The 20,097-nt window shown below is 37.8% G+C and overlaps 1 protein-coding gene across 1 annotated transcript in view; it reads right to left on the minus strand.

Annotated features, from left to right (window-relative positions):
- The window catches only part of THSD7A (thrombospondin type 1 domain containing 7A), a 256,577-nt gene extending 243,768 nt beyond the window's left edge, over window positions 1-12,809 (minus strand). Inside the window, exon 1 of the mRNA XM_048952274.1 lies at window positions 12,701-12,809. The gene's annotated coding sequence lies outside the window, so the exon portion shown is untranslated. The remainder of the gene's footprint in view (window positions 1-12,700) is intronic.
- Between the last annotated feature and the right edge of the window lie 7,288 nt (window positions 12,810-20,097).

Raw genomic sequence — 20,097 nt, forward strand, 5'->3', positions numbered from 1 at the left:
ACAAAACACCCAAGAAGCAAGAATGTCCTAACTCACCAAGGGCAAACAGCCATATTTTAATATTGCTTATAAATTCAAGCTTGGAAGGACACCAAAAGACACAACCATCAATGGTACCACAGTACGAAACATGGATGCATCCTCTGAATATTTGAACGCATGAAAAATAGCAGTGTTAATATTGCATACACACAATGAGGCAGATCCCTCAAACAGAGCACGCACCTGCTAGACAAAATATTGCAATCACAACACTCGATAGCACACAAACAATTTTTACCCAGGCCTAATGTTCACCCACACTAAAAGCCCTCTGCTGCCATCAAGTCCCTCCTGCTTTGGTTCATTAAACTAGGACAGGAATGACAAAGAAAGCTTCCTCTGCCCCCCGCTGAGGAATCACAAAGGGAGCACTCAGCTTCCTGTGGATCATGCCAAAACCTTCACTGATACAGCACAGCTTAGGAACAAAACATTTCAGCGGCACCGCTTACACCTCTGATGAATACACACACATTCTCAATCTGCAGTTCTCACATCACTGAGAGGTATCTCAAGAATGATGAGAAAAAACATGTTAATTATTTCTTTGGGAGAGTGCCCAGAACCACGGTCAAAGGCAAAGATACGAATTCTACCGAGTTGGGCAGAATATTATATTTTCCTTTTTGCAACTTCTGTTGCAAGACTTCAAAATTATACTTCATCAGGAAAGATTGCTCCATCCTGATGAAGTAGGGATTAAAATTGCAGTCAGAGTTTAAACTTCCTAGAAGTAAACATATTCCAGAGCCCAAGAAAGTCTCTGTCTCTAGGTAAAGAAGCTGCTCTGCATATCTTGTTCAGGTGGAATAGGACTATTAAAAATTACTTTTGATGCCAACTGCTATTTTGAAGCATCTCAGTATGAACCACAGATTCTGTGACAGCAGGATGAACTCTTCTACCATTCTGTCACAGTTTTGAAAAGAACAGCTACAAAATTAGATCAGAAAGATCCAATCTAATGGATTAAACAGGATATATAAAAGTTGGTAACAAAGCTAATACCAAATATGACTATGCTGCTTTAGTAATGCTAAGACCGAAAATAGAAGAATGTGAATTCACGTGTATGTGTGTGTACACATCTGTATACACACATACATGTGTGTAAAATGGTACTATATTCATGGAAAAATAAATGGACTATTACTAGAGCTCAATTACATATATGTTATAATAGAAGAAAGAAAATGATGAAAATACCATACAGAAGCATAAGTATGTACATCCAAATTATATATTTATAGAACACATATTCTATATGCACATAGCTACAGTTATAAGGAATTAATACATGAATGAAGGAAAGTTAAATGTTCAAAAAATATGCCTTAGAACTTCTATACATTTAATAGAATACAGTGTAGTATTGTGCTGAATTTTTAATCACCTATCAGCATGCTGAAAATAAAAACATCAGAGGTTATATAGTGAATTAAAAAAAAAGTATCTTCATCATGGATAAGAGATGCATAAAGAGAGCCAAGAACAGAGGTCCATTGAATTCCACAGAATTGTTAAGTGCCTTTGTCACAACATTCTCTGAAGGTCAAATGCAAAAGAGGAGGATTACAAATATTGGTAAAGCATAAGTCATTAAGCATGATGATCAAGCAGAAATCTATTCTTAGAGAAGACAAAACTGCTGACTATTAGAAGCCAGTAGTCTCCTCCAAACAAGAGGACCCATGGTGATACCTCTGTTTCTTACATTCATTCTTAAGAATCAATTATTTGCCAGTGTCACAAAGTTTCAGAAAACTTCCATCTGCTCCTCTAGAAATACTCTTACAATTTCTTTTCTATACCCCAACATTTCTAAGAGGAAAAATTTTTAGATTGTACATTTTATTAACTTCAGTATAATCAAAATATTTATTTTTTTATATTAGCAACAAATAAAAAAAAAAAAAGAAATCTAGCCAATGGACAACATTAAACATATTAAAAACTCCTTTATACTGAATGCATATTCATTTCTTGAAATTTTCAGGATATCAAGACTTGAAGGAAACCTCTTTGCAATGTACCGAGAACTGCAAAAAGTTACCTGTCCAGTAAGTGATTTAGAAGTCATTAAAGTGGTTATCAAACTGCTCAAAGTAAAATAAAATAGTTCCCATTTTCTGGTCTGACCCTTATTATTTCCCATACTGTAAAAACTAGAAAATATCTCTGTAGTCTTAAAAAAAAAAAAAAAAAAAAAAAATTAAAGTCTTCAAACATGAGATGAATCCCTGCAGAAGCATTAGCACTAAGATCCAAATTGAGCTCCTTTTCTTAAAGCATGAAATGAAGTTTTTTGTCTTCTAAGTGATTTTCAGGAGGAAAGTTTTTTTTAATTGTACTGAGGATGTCAAAGAATATACCTTCAGTTACCCAGCATGATATTTATCAGGACCTGGTCACATTGCACTTTTTCAGATATGCTGAGCTGCATCCTAACTCCTTCCACTTATTTACATCCTTCAGTGTCCAAGTCCAAATTTAAATACTGAAAGTATATAAGCCACTTTGTTAGAAGAACACTGACAATATGGAAGGTGAAAAGCATGTTTCATACCTTGAACACAGGCAATTCCCTCTCTAACTGTGGCCTATTATTTTCTACTGAAGAACTGCTTTCTCAAAAATGATAACCAATGACTGTTAGCTTAAAAACTGCCTTTTAAATTATTTCTAACATCTTTCTGAATTATTAATTTATTTTGGAAGTCTGTTAAGACAAAGCCCTATGACAAGACTGGTCAAATATTTGTTTTAGCTGCAACCTCAAGTAGAATTTGTTCCAAACAAACAAGCCTAGAAGCAGAAACTCAGTTTTACTTTGCACTGTAAACCTCTTTCACAGGAATTTTCTTCTCATTAGCATACTTTCCACTTTCATTTCTGAGAGAATATGTTTCTTTGTTTAGGGGAAACAATCAAGCAGAGATGGCAAAACTTGAATAAAAATCACAAAAGCTAAGCAACAGATGGATTCTAATCATACCATCTGAATAACTTGATCTTACTTTTACATGATTACAGTAAGTGCTGTTTGTCTTCGTTGTCTGTACTTTCTATTTAGCAAAAATCAGAATAAAAAGTAATTGAAAAAAGCCTCTGTTTCATCAGTAGCACTTTCATATATTCATTCAGACAAAAGTCACTGTATTCAAGTGGGAGATTTTTAATTCCAGTTTCTCCACAAGTAATTCTTCTCCTTTCATAAAACAAATTCACAATATAAAGTCGTTTGTAGCACAATGCTTGCTCTTTTTAGCCAAATATGGTTATTTCCAGTGATTTGGCAAGTTAACCAGGCTGCTGGATCAATAAAATTGCTATTTGCATGTCAAAGAACTAAGAGGCTTTCCTGAAGCCACAATTGGCTTCTTCACCAAATCAGATTCCCACAAAAATAATAATAACAATAATAATAATAAAAATCTGTATCACAGTACCATTAAACTTTTCTAAACAAAAACAAAACCATATTTGTCATAGGTCAAAAATCACAGACCACTGGAAGAGGCTTGCCTAGAAAGCACTGCAATTTAAAAGATACAGTCTAAAAAGTACATAAAAGTGGTCCAAGAGGACTCAGTCTAATCAAAGTCTTTCCATACTCTTTAGTGTCAGTGGTATCATCCCTTCAGTTTTTGTTCTCACCCATTTTCCTCATTTATGTGGACCATGCACATGTTTACAGGAAGCTTGTGAAGTCTAACTGGATCAACATGTAAAACCTTGAATTACAACAAAATACTGGTGTCAGTTTGTGCCAAAAAATCGAGAGTAGTACTCTCTCATTTGGATCGCTGGATGTTCTAATATATGACAAAGACTGAGGATATGCCATCCTTTTATATAGTGGGCTTAGAAAGGTAAGAGTTATTGGGATGTACAAGATGATCATGAAAGAGCTGGAGAAACTTGGAAGGAAAGCAACGAAGTACATCGGCAAAACAGAAGTTACAGCAACTAAGGGCAAGTATTTCTTCTCTTTTCATTAACTTCTTCTGTATTCAGGGGATAGAAAATTGGAAAAGTAGCACTACGTTAACAGTTATAGAAGCAACACACCAAGCTGCATTACCAACAGGCCTCACAGAAGTCACACTTTTACTACAGTAAAATCCTCATTTTTTCTTAAGTGCTTATGAGCTTAAATTTCTCTAAAATATTCAGACTTAATGTCAGACAAATTTAGTATTATCTGACAAATAGCTAACACTGTAAGAGATCACAAACCAGATCTGCCTGTTTTCTCTCTGAACTGCAGCCTACTAACATATTTGGAGGCAGACTTCAAGCAAACTGCTATGGGAGGAGACTTGACATACTAGTTAAAGCAGCAGTGCTTTATGGCAGAGTATTAGTCATATAATGATATGTAGTTTTTAAAAGCAAAAGATGGATTTACTTCAAAAACATTCAGTTCTATTACTGAAAGGCAACCAAGCATTTAAACCTATTTGCAAACAATTTTCAGACATACAACACACTCTTTTTGGATATGCACTTAACTAAATGCAATTTAAGCCTCCTCTGCTGCTCTTATGTAAATATAAATTATAATTAATTCCATTTAGTAATAAGACTATTGAAGAAATAAAATGCATATTTTACATATGCACTGTTTGAATGAAATGAAATCAGTGGCCAAAGACACACAAATAAAGGTTTAAAAAGCTTTATTTTCTTCACCCCAGTATCTGAAGTCCCACTTCAAAAATGTAGGTCAAGATTCATACTGATTCCAAAGTTTCTCAAAGTCAGATTGCAGCAAAAGCCTGACCCATTTTGAGCTGGCCCATCAACAATTTTAAAAAAAGCATGAAAGATCAGATGGCTGCATCACTTCTCATAATATTTTTTTCATGAGAGGACTAATATATGAAACGCATTATCATTTGAAGTCCATACTCTGAAGAAATTGCTATGACATACTTACACACACCTCAAGGATGATTAAGCAGTTCAAAGAGGAATAGGCCTTCTGTGTTTAACTTAATTCCTATAGTGTTAACTGTAGGAATTAACAAGTGTTAATATAAAGGTCAAGCACAACAGAAAATGATTACTTTTTCTGACCAACATGCATTAGTTCCATAAATAAATAAATAAAACACACACAAAACAGAAAGTATAACCTTCCTTACCATTTCTCTTTCACTTTCACTTCCATTCTGAAACTATTAACATTATAGTGCTTCATTGTTTTAGGAGGCTAATGAACAACAATTCCTAATTCTAATTGTAAGCATTTTAAGAAGAATGGCAAGCATTAAGATAAGTTTTGGATACATTTCTTCTAATTAGTACAATTGACCTAAATGCTATTCCACCTGGGAACATTAATTGGAAAATAATCTTTTGCAAAATTAATCCAGAATATTTAAGTAAGAAAAGGAATATTTAGAAGCTAAAAATCACCTTTTCTGAGGCATTTTCAAAAATACTTCAATTATGGTTATTAAACAATTTTTTTCTGAAGGCAGTTTTTTGTCCTCATCTTCATCTAAATTCAAAGTAACTACATTGGATGTACTGATTTCAGTGCAGCAGAAGAAGGCATTTACAAGTCCTCTCTCTAAAAATCCCTGCTAATACATTTTAAAGAGTTATTACAGATATAAATATGACAAATGTCTTAATACATATACTGCAGATTTACCGTGAGGATAAATGAGAAATTCAGGAAAAGTCTACTGATAGGAGCAGCTGCTCTGGTAAAAGGATTTTTATATCCTGGGAATTTCTTCTAACTTTTGCACGTTGGTGTCTCAGGTTATAAACTGGGATACAACTCATTATTAATAGTCAATTTCAACAGGAGCAGCTTTGAAGATTATTTTTAGTATCAACAGTTTGCATTTATCTAAATTTTTATTTTCAAAGACATCCCAAACATGATGTATATGCACATGTGTATATGAACTTCCAATCAGATATCATCAAAATTATAAATATATAAACATTAATAAATAGAAATGCATAATCTATCAATCATTTTGTTATATATCTATAAAAGGCCAAATGATAGAGCAAAGTAGAATCACACTGATATCAATCTCTTATGGAGAACCACCTGAAGCTCTCAGAAGACAAATATTACTTTTGAGTAGAAGACATATAGTACAAACTTCATTTATTTTAACAACATGCTATGAAAATCTGAGGGGAAAGCACAATTTGTTCTACAAAAGAATCTTGGATAAAGCTCTGTTTGCACTATTTCACTTCACACAGAACAGACAATACGATAAAAATCAGATTTTCAGAAAGATTACTTCTGTTGAACGCTCTCAACAAATATCTTCAGAATTTCCAACTGTTTGTTTTAACGTGTGTACTCAGGCCAGATGTTTTATATCAGGAAAAAAAAAAACAACTGTTAAAATATACATGTGCATGTTCTGTTCGGACATTTCCTATCTACTAAATGGCAGTAGTTCACCTTCAGTGAAATCGATTATGCTTACCATGCAATATTTGAAGGGTACGTTATATTGCAATTCACCTCTTTCCCCTTCTCTACTCATGTACTTCTCCAGCTGCAGAAATTCAATTTGACCAGAACATCTAAGAAAGACAGCCAAGACAGAAAACAACTTTCCATTTTAGAAGAAGTACATCTAAACAAAAACAGCTAGCCTTTTCCTCAGCATCAGCTCATGAATTTCAACAGAGAGGACAAAATTCCTCTCCTGCTGAAGCAAAAGGGAACTCTAATAGTGATTTCAAGAGTATCCTTCAAACTAAGAAAACACATACAGTTTCACTAATTGTTTATTTAGATAACTGATCTTTTACCAGGTTTTCTATTTACTTTTAGACGCTGCAGATAATTTAAAGTTTATTCGTCCGTAATTACTGTAAAAGCCTACTACAACCTAACATGTGTGTAACTTCTGTACCGCATCCTATTTCCAAGTATAATGAACCTCAAAATCCAAGATTGATTTTGGCTTCACCTGATCAATACTAATCTCCAAGATACATTAGGCTTTACATTGACCTAAACAAAAAAGTCATTACATGTATATTAGTCAAACTCCAAAACATTTATTAAATTAATTTCAGAGACCACAAAAGGTGTATTGTTACCATTGTTTCTACCTGGGATTTCCATCCATCATCCTTAAGAAGATTTACATGCAACTAATAACTCACATAATCACATAGTCACTATAGTGGATTTCTCAAAACATTTGACCTGTTTGCTATTATTTTGAGATTCATCTTCTTGTACCTAATTGGAGGAACAACACAAAATTACACTGTTATTGGACTATTAGAATCCAATCTTACATATACTAAAGGCAATCAGAGAATGCATCTCACTCTTAGAGACAGAACTGAATTTGAAGACAGGGAGGAGTGAAAACCACTACACTCAGACTAAGCCCCACTGAAAGCAAAGTGTTGCAAACTCTCAAAGGATTTAGCCAATACATTTTTAAACAAAATCAGAAAACTCAGAAATGCATTCATATAAAGCTTATTTTGAAAAATACAGATTTCTGACATTTTGTATTATATTGGCTAACTTCAGAATAGGAATATAAAACCTACGTACACATCAAAGAAATTGTTAGCATTATGGCAAAACTTATCGACGTATGTAGGGTAGACTCCTGGTCACCTTCATTTCCTTTTTGGAAATTAAAAAAAAAACACAAATAAAACCCACTTTGATGTAATAGATACACACGCACAAAAAGAGGGATTAATAAATATAAGCTACAATTTATAGTTTTTGAAAGTAAATCTAGTGACTTCAACCAGCACATTTTTCATTTCTTTTTATACAAAATGTAATTCTGCCTCCCTACAACATCAGGGATTTTAACAGAAGCGTTCGTATTTCAGACAGATAACACAATTTAGACTTTGCATAGTTAAGAACTCATATTGTTAATTATTTGAGGCAATAACCATGTGTTCATTCTCCCCCTCAAGCACATTAACCTAAATTAAATAAATAAGTCTACAACCTAGCTCTAATGTTATTAGACAAAACTAATATTAAACATTCCATGAATGACTGTCCAGAAGTCTTAGCACAGTAAAGAACAATGTCATACCATTCACAATACATACATACAAATATTTTTGTAAATTACTCACAGACACTTCAATAGTAATAAATACTACACGCAAAGAAGCTTAACACATCAAAAGTGTTAGCATTAAAACTCTTATGTTTAAATTTTCTGTTGTCTTGCTCTAGGGAATTTCAATACTAAATAGGAGTATGAAGAAAAAAAGGCTATTAGCAATCAAACAGAAAAAGAAGCAGTATAGGTAGTAAAAAAGACAACAAAACTGGATCTAGCCCAGGCCACACCACAAGAAGCGTAGTTAGTAAGGTGAGTGAGGTGATTGTTCCCATCTGCTCTGCTCATGTGAGATCCCACCTAGAGTACTGCATCCATGTCTAGGGCTCTCAGCACAAGAAAGACATGGAGCTTTTGGACAGAGTCCAGGGGAGGGCCATGAAGATGATCAGAGGGCTGGAGAACCTCTCCTACAAAGAAAAGTTTAAGGCACTGAACTTGTTCAACCTGGAGAAGAGAAGGCTCCATACAGACCTCATTAAAGCCTCCTAGTCCATAAAAAGGACCTACAGGAGAAATGGGGTGAGATTTTTTTATCAAAGCAGTGTAGTGATAGTACCAGGAGTAATGGCTTTTCACAAGAAGAGGGGAGATTCCGATTAAACATTAGAAATACATTTTTCAGAGGATTTTGAGGCACAGGCTGCCCAGAGAAGCTGTAGATGCCCCATCCCTGAAGGGGTTCAAGGCCAGGCTGGATGAAGCCCTAGTCAGCCTAATCAAAGATCCCTTCTAACCTAAATCATTTGATGATTCTATGTCTAATGAAGAAGTAGGAGCTATATAACAGCATCTGTTATTACCTGAAATGCAAGCAGTTTCATTGCAACTGACCAAAAAAAAACCCCACAAAATTATATTTTTGTTATAGCCATTAAAATTCTTCTAAGCTTAAGATGCTTTTTCTTTCAAAATTCTTTATTAATATCAGAGTTTCAGCTCTGCAAACTTTTGGGGAAACTTTCCTAGCTGCCCTTGGTATTTTAGTGCGAGAAAAGAATATCAGGAATTATCTACACTTTAGTTTTTTTAATATTCATCTTACAAAAGCAATTTGTTTGGAAAGCATTCAAATATTCCACAATTTCAGGGGGAACTGATAAGAGTACATTATGTCCTGCAGAGGTGGGGAGTCAGTCCCAAGCACAGACCAAGGCATGAGCCAGCAGAGACACTCATCTCAGAGTTCCTGGAGGAAAAACAAGAATATAGAGCCAGGCTGCATACAGTGTGGATTTAGCACAGAGAAGCAGCTTAAACCTGACATAGAAGAAGGGAAATCACTCAAGAGGGCTTAATCTCTGGCAAGAGCCAAAAGCAAAGATTTCTGAAGACACATTTTAAACAGATTGAAGGGGAACTGGATTGGTACATTACATGGCATGACATTTCAAGCTTTGACAGAAACTAAATGCAACTATTTCCCTGAGCCCATACCACTGCTAAACATGCAAACCCCTCTGTACAAGAGATAATCTTTATCTAACGGAGAAATGGTCTGTGAATTTTTGAAAGTAAATTTTATTCAGGTCGCTCTTGTGCTAAAAATGCCCCTTATCCTCAGGTGAGTATTTTATTTTTTTATTATTATTATTATTATTATTATTTCTAAACAACCCCCTAAATTTATGTTACAGAACAAAACTTACATATGGTAAGAACAAGAGAGCTAATTAACCATAACATCATTCCAAGGCCTCAATTTCATCATCTTGTAACATGAAAATTATAGCTTCTCTCCTTCATGCCTCCCTTCTAATAAAAAAGCATACTCTCACTGGAGCATTTTTAATGGTCTGCAAATGGAATTAGGCTGAAAACCACCTCTGATATTACTGGGGCATCCTCCTTGCCTGCAGCAGCCTAAGGACAGGACACAGTTCTGACAGGCTGCAGTTGTGATAAGTAAAGCTGACAGCTCAGGGGAGATATCGAATAAACTTATCTCATGAATAACTTCACTACTGGAAGAGAGGATAACTTTCATGTCAGAACAGTCCAGAATAGCACATTGAAATCATGATGTATGTTCACACTAGCACCTTTTCCTGCACCATCTTTACCACAAACTTAACCCTGGTTGGCAGCAATGGCAGGTAAAAGTTGAAAGCACTAAGAAATGAATGAAGAAAGGTGGGTGTTTTGGTGTTTTTTGGGTTTGTTTGTTTTTTTTTCATGTTACTAAAGGAAAAAAATCCAAGCTGTCATTAGACACTGTCATCTTTTCATGCAAATGAAAAGAAGCTGGAGAAGGTGACTATGCTATAAATACGAATTAATTTTAACACTGTTTTGCAGCTGTTAAAATTAAAATGCTTTCTTTCTGATTACACTCTGAATGCAATTTGAATACATTGATTAACTATTGATTAAGTGCAATAAAGCAGTGACTTGCACTTCCAGAATTTAAAGAGGTAAGTGAAAGGTAAGTTCCAAGGAATTTAAAACATCTGACATTGACCAAATAGTTACCAAAGGAGCTACTACAAATGTAAAGCACAGGACTTACAGTATCAAGTACAAACTCTGGTTAAAGTTATTCCTTTCTCCTCTATTCATGCTACTATTTCAGTAGGACACTGATAAAATAAAAACTTTACTGCTCTCACATGGCTTTAATGGAAAAGCTAATTTAAGTAACCACAGTTCCTTTCCTCCATTCCTATGGCCATGTGCAACACTATGTAAAAACACTGCACTACATGGTACACTGACATGGTATACAGTCTGTAGAATTACCATGTCAGAATACGATTGCTCTGACAGTTTTCCACTATAAATGTACAGTGTGGGAAGACAAATGTGAATCAAGTGCCCAGCCACAGCTAGGATTTCTGCTGTGTTGTACTCCCCAGTAAAACTAATGACAAAACTCAAGGAATATTGTGATATTGCTAAAGATGCCCTAAACTCCTCAGCATAGGAAGATAAGCCATCTAAAATATTAATCTTCAGAGTAATCCAAGGACCACAAATCTGGGCAAGGTCAAGTTCCACCTCTCCAGAGAAAACTGCATTACTTATAATCAGTAACACCAAAGTCATGTACAATTACTACATATTAATCAGTAATATAGTCAAAAGACTACCAAATCATGGACAACATGACCCTCAAACATCTCCTGCTACTGAGTTTCAACATATCATTCTCAAGCAACTTGGATGACCTTTGTCCCCATGTCTCCTAGGCGCCCTTCACAAGATCTGTTAGGAAAATGAAAAGGAAAAAAGGAAGAAAGAAAAAAAAGAAAAAAAAGAAAAAAAAAAGAAAAAAAAAAAAAAAAAAAAAAAAGGAAAAAGAGAAGAAAAAAGGATTTCTCAATAGAATCATTGACAAAAGACTCCTAAAATTAGGAAGTAACAGAATGAGTCTTCTAACATACACATCATCAGCAAGTAATTTTACAGCATTATCCTACAAACAAAGAGATGAGCTGACTGGTTTCAAAAACTGGAGATTTTATAACGAAATGGAAGAGTTTGTTTAAATAACTTTCTTCAGTGCAGCTCCATCAAACTCAGTGCTGACGCATCAATTGCTAAACGCAGCCACAGCAGAACTGTAACTCAAAATCCAGCATCCCGGCCACAGCGCTACATCTCAAACCGTGCACACTCCCCTCAAAACCACACCCACTCCCTTTATTTCAGTTTCCATCATTCCACAGACGTATGCTGCACTTGGCGAGGAGCTATTAAGAGAAAACACCATCAACACGCATGTATGCTAGCAGCGTTAAATGCGGTAGAGGTTTTTTCACTCTACCTTATCCTTCACTTTCCTCTGGGTAGTTTAAGAGTGCTCCAGAAGCAATCCCTCTCCATGCTGGACGAACCCACCCCTATCCCCATCTCCGCACTCCCGCACCCGCTGCTCCTCCCGCATCACTCACGCCCCGACAGCGCGCAGGCAGCAGCGCTCCGCTCGGGCCGGCGAAGCTCACCCGGTTGAGTTGCTGCTGGCACACACACAGCAACTCCAGCCCGGCTCCTGGCGCACGCACGGAGCGATCTGAAAAAAGAGCTTACTGCTTCGCGTCCTTCAGACAGTAATTATTTGCTTTAACAAGACAACGGGACGGTTTCACTCCCAAAGACGAGGTTGGCTAGGTAGCACCCGGCCGGCCCTCTCAGCCACTTCTGTGCTCAGCGTATCTTTGCTTTCTATAGAACTGGCTTTGCGGCACGTTTTTTTGCTTCGCCCTCCCAAGAGAGTAACCACGGCCGCTTTTAAACTCGTTCCGTTCCGCATAACAGCCCCGAGCTCCCGGGCCCCGTAAGGCACTGTGCAGCGCTCCCGCAGCCCGGCACTGGGCACAGCGGGCACTGCTGTGTGCCGGGCGCGGTCCCAGTGCCGCAGGTGACAGGCGGCCGCGCGGAGCCCCGCGCACCCTTCCGCGCACCTTTCTGCTGCCAGCCTTGTGTCACCGCGTCCCCCAGCCCGGCTTCGCAGGGCAGCTCCGGGTGCCGATGCTCCCCGTGGGGAGGGCATGCGAGGACACAGAGGAAAGGCAGCGCTGCTCGCCCCGCGCTCAGCCCGCACTCACCGCTCCGCGCAGGGCCCCCTTCTTCTCTCCCTGCCCGCCTCCTGTGGCGGGGCGGAGCGGAGGCTCCGCGCCCCCCGGTGCCCCGCACCGCCCACGCTCCCTTCCGCGGGCACTCACCGCTCCCCCCCCCGCATCACGCGGCCGCCCGCCCCTCCCGAGAGCCGCCGGCTCCATCCGCATTGCAGCTGCGGCCGCCCCGCTCCTCTGCCCGGCACCGCACGCCCCGGCCCGAACCGGCACCTGCGCACCCCGCTGGGTAACTTCGACCCCACCGCCAGCTGTGCGACGCGGGGAAAAGGGAGAGGGCAGGGGAAAAATAAAAAAAGTGTCATATACAGGAGGAGTTCTGCAGACTGTTTCTCCCCCCAAAACCTATTACTGCGGTGGACCCCAGGGACGGGGTGAGATTAATTGCTCCGCGTTAGGAAGAAAATGAGAGATGTCATTAATCAAGGAAGTTGTAAATCATCCCCGTTTGGAGATGGAATTCGGAGATTAGCTGGGGCAGATGGCTGGCAAAAACACAGCGCTCGCCAGGATTGGCGTAAATCACTCAACTTCTGAACTCACTAAACAGCCGATGACAGCACTGCGAGCGTTTTCTTAAGGAGAAGTGTTTCTTAGGAAGATGAATATTCACTTCGTATTATGGAAGTGCTGCCAACAGCTATTACGTTTCCCTTTCTCAATAATTCAAATGTTGGGTTTTCCTTCCTGGATGTCAGAAAACTCATACCTGAAGAAAGAAGACTTTCCAGACAAATATTTTCCAGACACGGCTAAGAAACAAAGCTAGGCAAATACACGAGTGCACCCATCCTTGCTTCAGTGCCCTACCTGAAATACACAGGCAAGTCTGTGAGCTACTCTGTGTCCTCAGAGGTCTGCTAGAGTCACCTTTATTTGCAGCAACTACAGCAAGACCAACATTTGTTCTAAGTTTGTTGCTTTTTTATTTTATTTTGTTTTATTTTATTTTATTTTATTTTATTTTATTTTATTTCTGTGCACTCTGAGGAAAGCAGTGAATCATTGCCACTTTTATTCATTACCTCTAAAAGAACATTGAACACACAGTGGAATCTAAATATTCCAAGCAGCTTTCTTTCATCAGTCTACCCTAAATTAGTTTCACAAAGCAAAAATGAGTTATGGCGTGATCAACTTTAATCAATCTTGCATGATATCACATTGATTACCATGTCAAATGCTTGTATAAATATAAGCTTAGCACCAATATCCATGAGCGAGTAATTGTGAAGTTGATTGCATGCCTTGCAATAACGTGATCAGTCTACAGTGGCATTCAGAAATTTACAGAAACTTCAGTGATAAATTAAATAATATCATCTATTCTATCACATGAAACAGACTGCAGTCCAAAACATGCCATTTTCAATAATTACTTGAAAATTATTCAGATGTTAACCTGATAGGCAATCTAAATATTTATTATGCTCAGCAGTTGAATTTTCATTAAAAACTTCTTTTAGTAAAAATCATTTTTTTTATTATTTTACATAATTTTAAGAAAAGCCATGTACAACATAGAAAGTTGTACTCAGTTACATTAGTATCTCAATTTACTGAACAGTGTACAGATCACAGAGTCATCTTTCAATGACTTCAGCAAGGGATGCAGAAACAGTCTTGCAAGCTTCACCATTTCTGATGAACATAATCTGAATCTGTGCTAAAATTATTTTTTAATTAAAAATGTAAAAATAATACTTCAGATGGAAAAGCAGGTCATTTTTATGTCTTAGAAATATCACTAAACACTGTCAAAATAATTTAAGTTGGAGGACCTTTCTAGACTCCTTAAGGCAGGGCAACTACAGATCTAGACTGAGTTCAATCAGGTTTCAGAAATGGAGATTCCAGCTTTTCTGAACAACCTGTTTGATTGTGATTTCTGCTTATTGTGCAGCATGTTTTAAAAAATGGGTAGCTGATATGACTTATCCAGCTTCTAAAAGAGATACTCTTGATGAAACCTACACAATACACAATGGTCAAAGTATAACTTCCTCCTAACTTCCTATTTCTGTCACAAAGAGCAGAGATTTAGGCCAAAGTCAGTTATATCCCATTTGGCCATACAAGCTGACCATGCCATAATTTTAAAGGTTGCAGCAGCATCTACAAAATAGACTTATTTTTCCCAGGTGTTTTATGTAAACAAATGTTCAGTACTTAAATGTTTTTTGTTTTTTTTTCCACTAACAATAGTGATGTTTGCTTGAGACATCATTTCTCAGCTACGAAAGTTAGTCTATCTTTTAATGGACTTATACCTGTGTACAACAGGGATACAGCTGATGCAGAGTTCAGCCCTGAACAGCAGCTCGGAGGGAGACCAAAGGGAAAGGGAAAAACTGACAGAATGGGTAACCTAGGTTGAAAGTGTTTTCTCTTTAGTTCACAGATGCTCTTGTTTGTCTGCCATCTCCACTTTTAAAAGAGAGAAAACTACAATTTCTAGCCTCACAATTGCACTCACAAATAATCATAAAATCTTTGAATTGTTTACTAATATTCTCATTATCATTTTCATTCTAAACTGTCTTCCTTAATGTAATTTGTGCATTCTCTTTCTACATATCTATATATACTCATAGTTTATTAAAAATATATATATAAGGCATGTAATCTTAAGTCTCATGAATACTGACATTTTTGTTTTTCACTCTGGTAGCAAGCCTGCAGGCATCTCTGAAACCTGCACTATTCTGCTATTGTGAAATCGCCATCTCATTCCAAACAAACCTAACAGCTTTTCAAGCTGTGCTTGTAATATCATTATGGTTTTCTTCAGGCCTATTAGAGAATATCAAGGATGAGAACTGAAAAGAAATCAGATCAACTGTTCTGATGGCAAGTCTGTAAAGAAGCAAGCAAGAAATTTCTTCTTTAATCTGTTAAGAATTTATGAAACCTTCCAGAGTTTAGAGATGCAAAAATACAAGGGAAAAACCTTCCCTGTGGAGCTTAAAGAGAAGATGTGTGCTCATAGGCAAAGAGCTAAGCAGTTCAACGTATTGGAGTAGGATAAGGAGGCTTTTACCTTATTTCAGAAATCTGTGATAAATGGACAAAGTTGTTACTATTTTACATATTCTTTGTCTGATATGACATTAATTAGTTACTTCACTCCAATTTCCATTGAGCAGAAACCTAGCCAAGAAATCACCAGCACAGCAGACACTAATTGGTGTTCCTTTTTTTCCATCTATTCATTTTCCAGGACTGTGGACACAGCATACGCAACTCTGCCACTGAATGCTTTGAAATGTTTAGGGAAAAAACAATGGTAAAATGCAGATAGAATTACATTGCCCATGTCCATGAAGCAACTCAGTGCTTACCTGCACTTCTCTGAACCTTAAAGTAAGAAGCTATTGAACGTCATTGAATATGCCTTTTTCTAACATGATATTATAGCATACAGCCATTGCATATTGCTGCAGGAACATTATTTGTCAGTCATGAGATGTGACAGCTCAAAGTCTACCTTACCCTTAAAAGGACAGTATGGAAATCCCTGTATAAAAGACTGTACATTTACAATTCAGCATAGCATCCATTCATTTTTATCAACCTTAATTTCCAATTTATCATCTTAATAAAAACAGCTTTCAAAATATGAGACCTCATGTGAGACCCCTGAGTTGGAGGACTATGACTGCACTAATGATCAACTCCCATCCAAGCTTGAACTTGTGTGGGATTTGCTGCTCCACGTGGATGCATGCAAGTCCATATCATATGGGATTTATCCCAGGGTACTCAGAGAGCTGGCCATTGTCATCACTAAACCTCTCTCAATTATTTTTCAGCAGTCTTGGGAATCTGGAGAGGCCCCAGTTGACTGAAAGCTTGCAAATGTTCCAATTTTCAAGAAGAGCAAGAAGGAAGACCCTGGTAATTACAGGCCTGTCAGTCTCACTTCAGTGCCTGGTAAAATTATGGGCAGAATTATGCTGGGAGTTATTGAAAAACACCTGAAGGACAATGTGGTCATTGGTCACTGCCAGCATGGGTTCATGAGGGGAAGGTCTTGTTTAACTAACTTAATTCCCTTTTATGACAAGGTCACCCATCTAATTGACAAAAGGAAGCAGTTGATGTTATATTTTCAGATTTCAGTAAAGCTTTCAATACTGTTTCCTTACAGTATTCTTCTGGTTAAAATGTCCTGTATACATCTAGACAAAAAACACGTGTCAGGAGAGTAATTACCTGATGGCCCAAAGGATTATAGTAAATGGGGTTCTATCAGGCTGGAAGATAGTCAATTGTGCGGTTCCTTTTTAGGGCCAGTTCATAGAATCAAAGAATCATAGAATCATAGAATCAGAATCATAGAAAGGCTTGGATTGAAAGGGACCTCAAGTGTCATTAGCTTCCAGTCCTCCTGCCAAGGCAAGGCTGGCAGCTGCTAGACCAAGTATTAGATCAGAATTGGCCAGGACACCCTCCAGCCTGGCCTTAAATACCTCCAGGTACGAGGCAACCACAAACTTTCCTGGCAACCTCTTCCAGCACCTCACCACTCCCTCAGTAAAGAGCTTCCCCCTGACATCTAATGTAAATCTCCCTTCCTTTAGCTTAAAACCATTCTTCCTTGTCCTGTCACTATCTACCCATGTAAAAAGTTGATTTCCCCCCGGTTTATAAATTCTCTGTAAATACCCGAAGGCCGTAATGAGGTCTCCCCGCAGCCTTCCATTTTCCAGGCTGAACAAGCCCTTTCTTCATAGGATAGGTGCTCCAGCCCTCCTCTGGACCCTCTCCAAAAGCTCCACATCCTTCCCATCTTGGGGCCCCCAAACCTGGACCTGGTATCCATCTGGGGCCACAGCAGAGCAGAATAGAGGGGGACAATCTCCTCCCTTGCTCTGCTAGCAGGCTTCTCTTTAATGTTTTCATAAATGACTTGGATGTAAGACTAGAAAGCATTTTGAGCAAGTTGGTTGGTTGACAATATTAAATTGTAAGAAGCTGTTAATTCTCTCAAGGGTGGAAAAGTCCTGCAGAGAGATCTAGACAAATTACAGAGCCAGGCGATCACGAATTTTAACATGAGCAAGTGCTGGATTCTGCACCTGGGAAGGAACAAACCAGGCTACATATGCACACTGGTGGATGATATGCAGGAGAGCAGCCCTTCTAAAAGGAATCTGGGGGGTCTTGGCCAACAGTGGCTTGAATATGTGTTGACTGTGTGCCCAGGCAGCCAAGAAGGCCAAACCACAGGGCCAACCAGGGGTGCATCAAGCACAGCATTGTTAGCTGGTTAAGATAAGTTACTGTCCCTTTCTACACAACACTGGTGAGGCCTGACCTTGAATACTGTGTGTTTTTGGGCATCACAGTACAAAAAGGATCTAAAAATATTAGAGTATCCAAAGGAGGGCTACGAAGATAGTGAAGACTATAGAGGGGGAAGATGTATGAGGAGTGGCTGAAGTCCCTTGATTCTTTCAGCTCAGAGAAGAGGAAATGGAGGGAAAGCCTACAGCTTCCTCATGAGGGGGAGCAAAGCAGTGGGCACTGATCTCCTCTCAGTGGTGACCAATGATAAAACCCAAGGGAACAGAATGAATCTGCTACAGTAGAGGTTAAAGTAAGATATCAGGAAAAGGTTCTTCACAGAGAGGGTGATCGGGAACTCCTCAGTGGCCTTGGCACCAAGCTTGCCAGAGTTCAAGAAGTTTCTGAACAATGCTCTAATAATATGGTCTCATTTTTTCATGGCCTTGTATAGAGCCAAGAGTTGGACTCAGTGATCCTTGTGGGTCCCATACAATTCAAGATATTCTATGATTCTTCTACTGTTTGTCTGCATAATTTTAAGAAACATATCCAGTTCTCCATGAAATGCAAATTACAGACAGAATTTTTAAACTATTAGTTTATTTTATTGATCTCGTAAAAAATTAAATGTATGTTTACAAAGAAATATTTATAAATATATTATATATAAATGTGCACATATATCCCTGATAGTTTATGTTCCACAGGGCAGACAAACTAGATGGTTTAATTCCAACTTAGTGTCAGTATTTTAAACCTTAATTGCAAAGGAGAGGTGGTACAGAATCTGTATGGATTGTACAGTCCTGAATCAAAGTTCCTGGAAAGTGCTCTGTAATGGGCTTGCACTTTTCTTTAACAAGTACTTACCTGGGAAGGTGAAATACTGTCATTCAGAGCACATCCAATGCGTACCAAACAAAAATCTGTCAATTTTAGCATTATAAATTCTGATTTATGAAAACAAGAACCTTTACTAAACACCATCAATGCACTTGTAATGGCTATATAAAACTATAGTTGGATATTACCCTTGTTAATGATAATGAACCTCCTTAACATTAGTTAACTAATAAATAGAGTATGGATAAGCTAATGAAACATTGGTTTTTTTTCTTTTTTTTAAGACCTGAGCATCTCTAGAGAGTTAGCAATTCAAAATATAAAGGTCAGTTTCAATTAACGATAGGTAGAATATACACAGAAGGAAAGAATTTTCATGAAAAGCTGGTTTGCTGTGCACTAATTGCTCATTATTCTCATCATTCCATAGGAAACATGCAGATAATCCCAATTCAAGATAAATAGCTTAGCTGAAATTTAAGGAGAATTAACAAGGCTTATATCTACTTATATCTACTATGAAGTAGTCTACTGAAGATACAAATGGCCCAAATTATTGCTAAGTCAGAAACTGTAATAATCTAGTCTAGTCACAGAAGAGCAGGGAGTTCTTCCTGGACTAGCCTGTACCAAGTTAACACTGTATCCCCAGCAGCAACCTCCAGTGTGCTTCAAGAAATCACTAATGTATTGATAAGAACAAGTACAGCATTATTCATTTCAGTCTTGATGATGTGCTACTTTCTTTCCAGAGAATCTCCTAACATAGCTATGTGGAATAAGCCCCTCTTTGACCTTGTGAAGAGAAGAGATCTCTTTAGAAGAGATCTCCTATGGCTTTTTTTTTTGTTCCAGTTTTTATTCATAAAATTATATTGGGTTCACTCAAGTGGAACAAAAGTGAGTTTCCCATGAAGACACTATATATAATACTATAAATTTCACATAAATGTTTTGTAAGATCTGGTCTGACAACATAAACATTTACTTGGGCCTTTTCATTTGCTGAAAGCAGGTACCAGGTGAACTTATCACTAACACATATGAACTGAACACGACCAATAGAAGCGATCATTTTTAATACATTATCTTTTCTGCATTGTTTTGCTCAGAAATGGCCAAATGCAAACTGCATCTCTCTGGTTTTGGCTCAAACAAATGGAAATATCACTGTTCTAAGGGATGGGATCAAAGGAGAGAGTGCCCATAAAACATAGGAATGGCACAGGGAGTTT

This window comes from Lagopus muta, chromosome 7, assembly GCF_023343835.1.
Source record: "Lagopus muta isolate bLagMut1 chromosome 7, bLagMut1 primary, whole genome shotgun sequence".
Lineage (NCBI taxonomy): Eukaryota > Metazoa > Chordata > Aves > Galliformes > Phasianidae > Lagopus > Lagopus muta.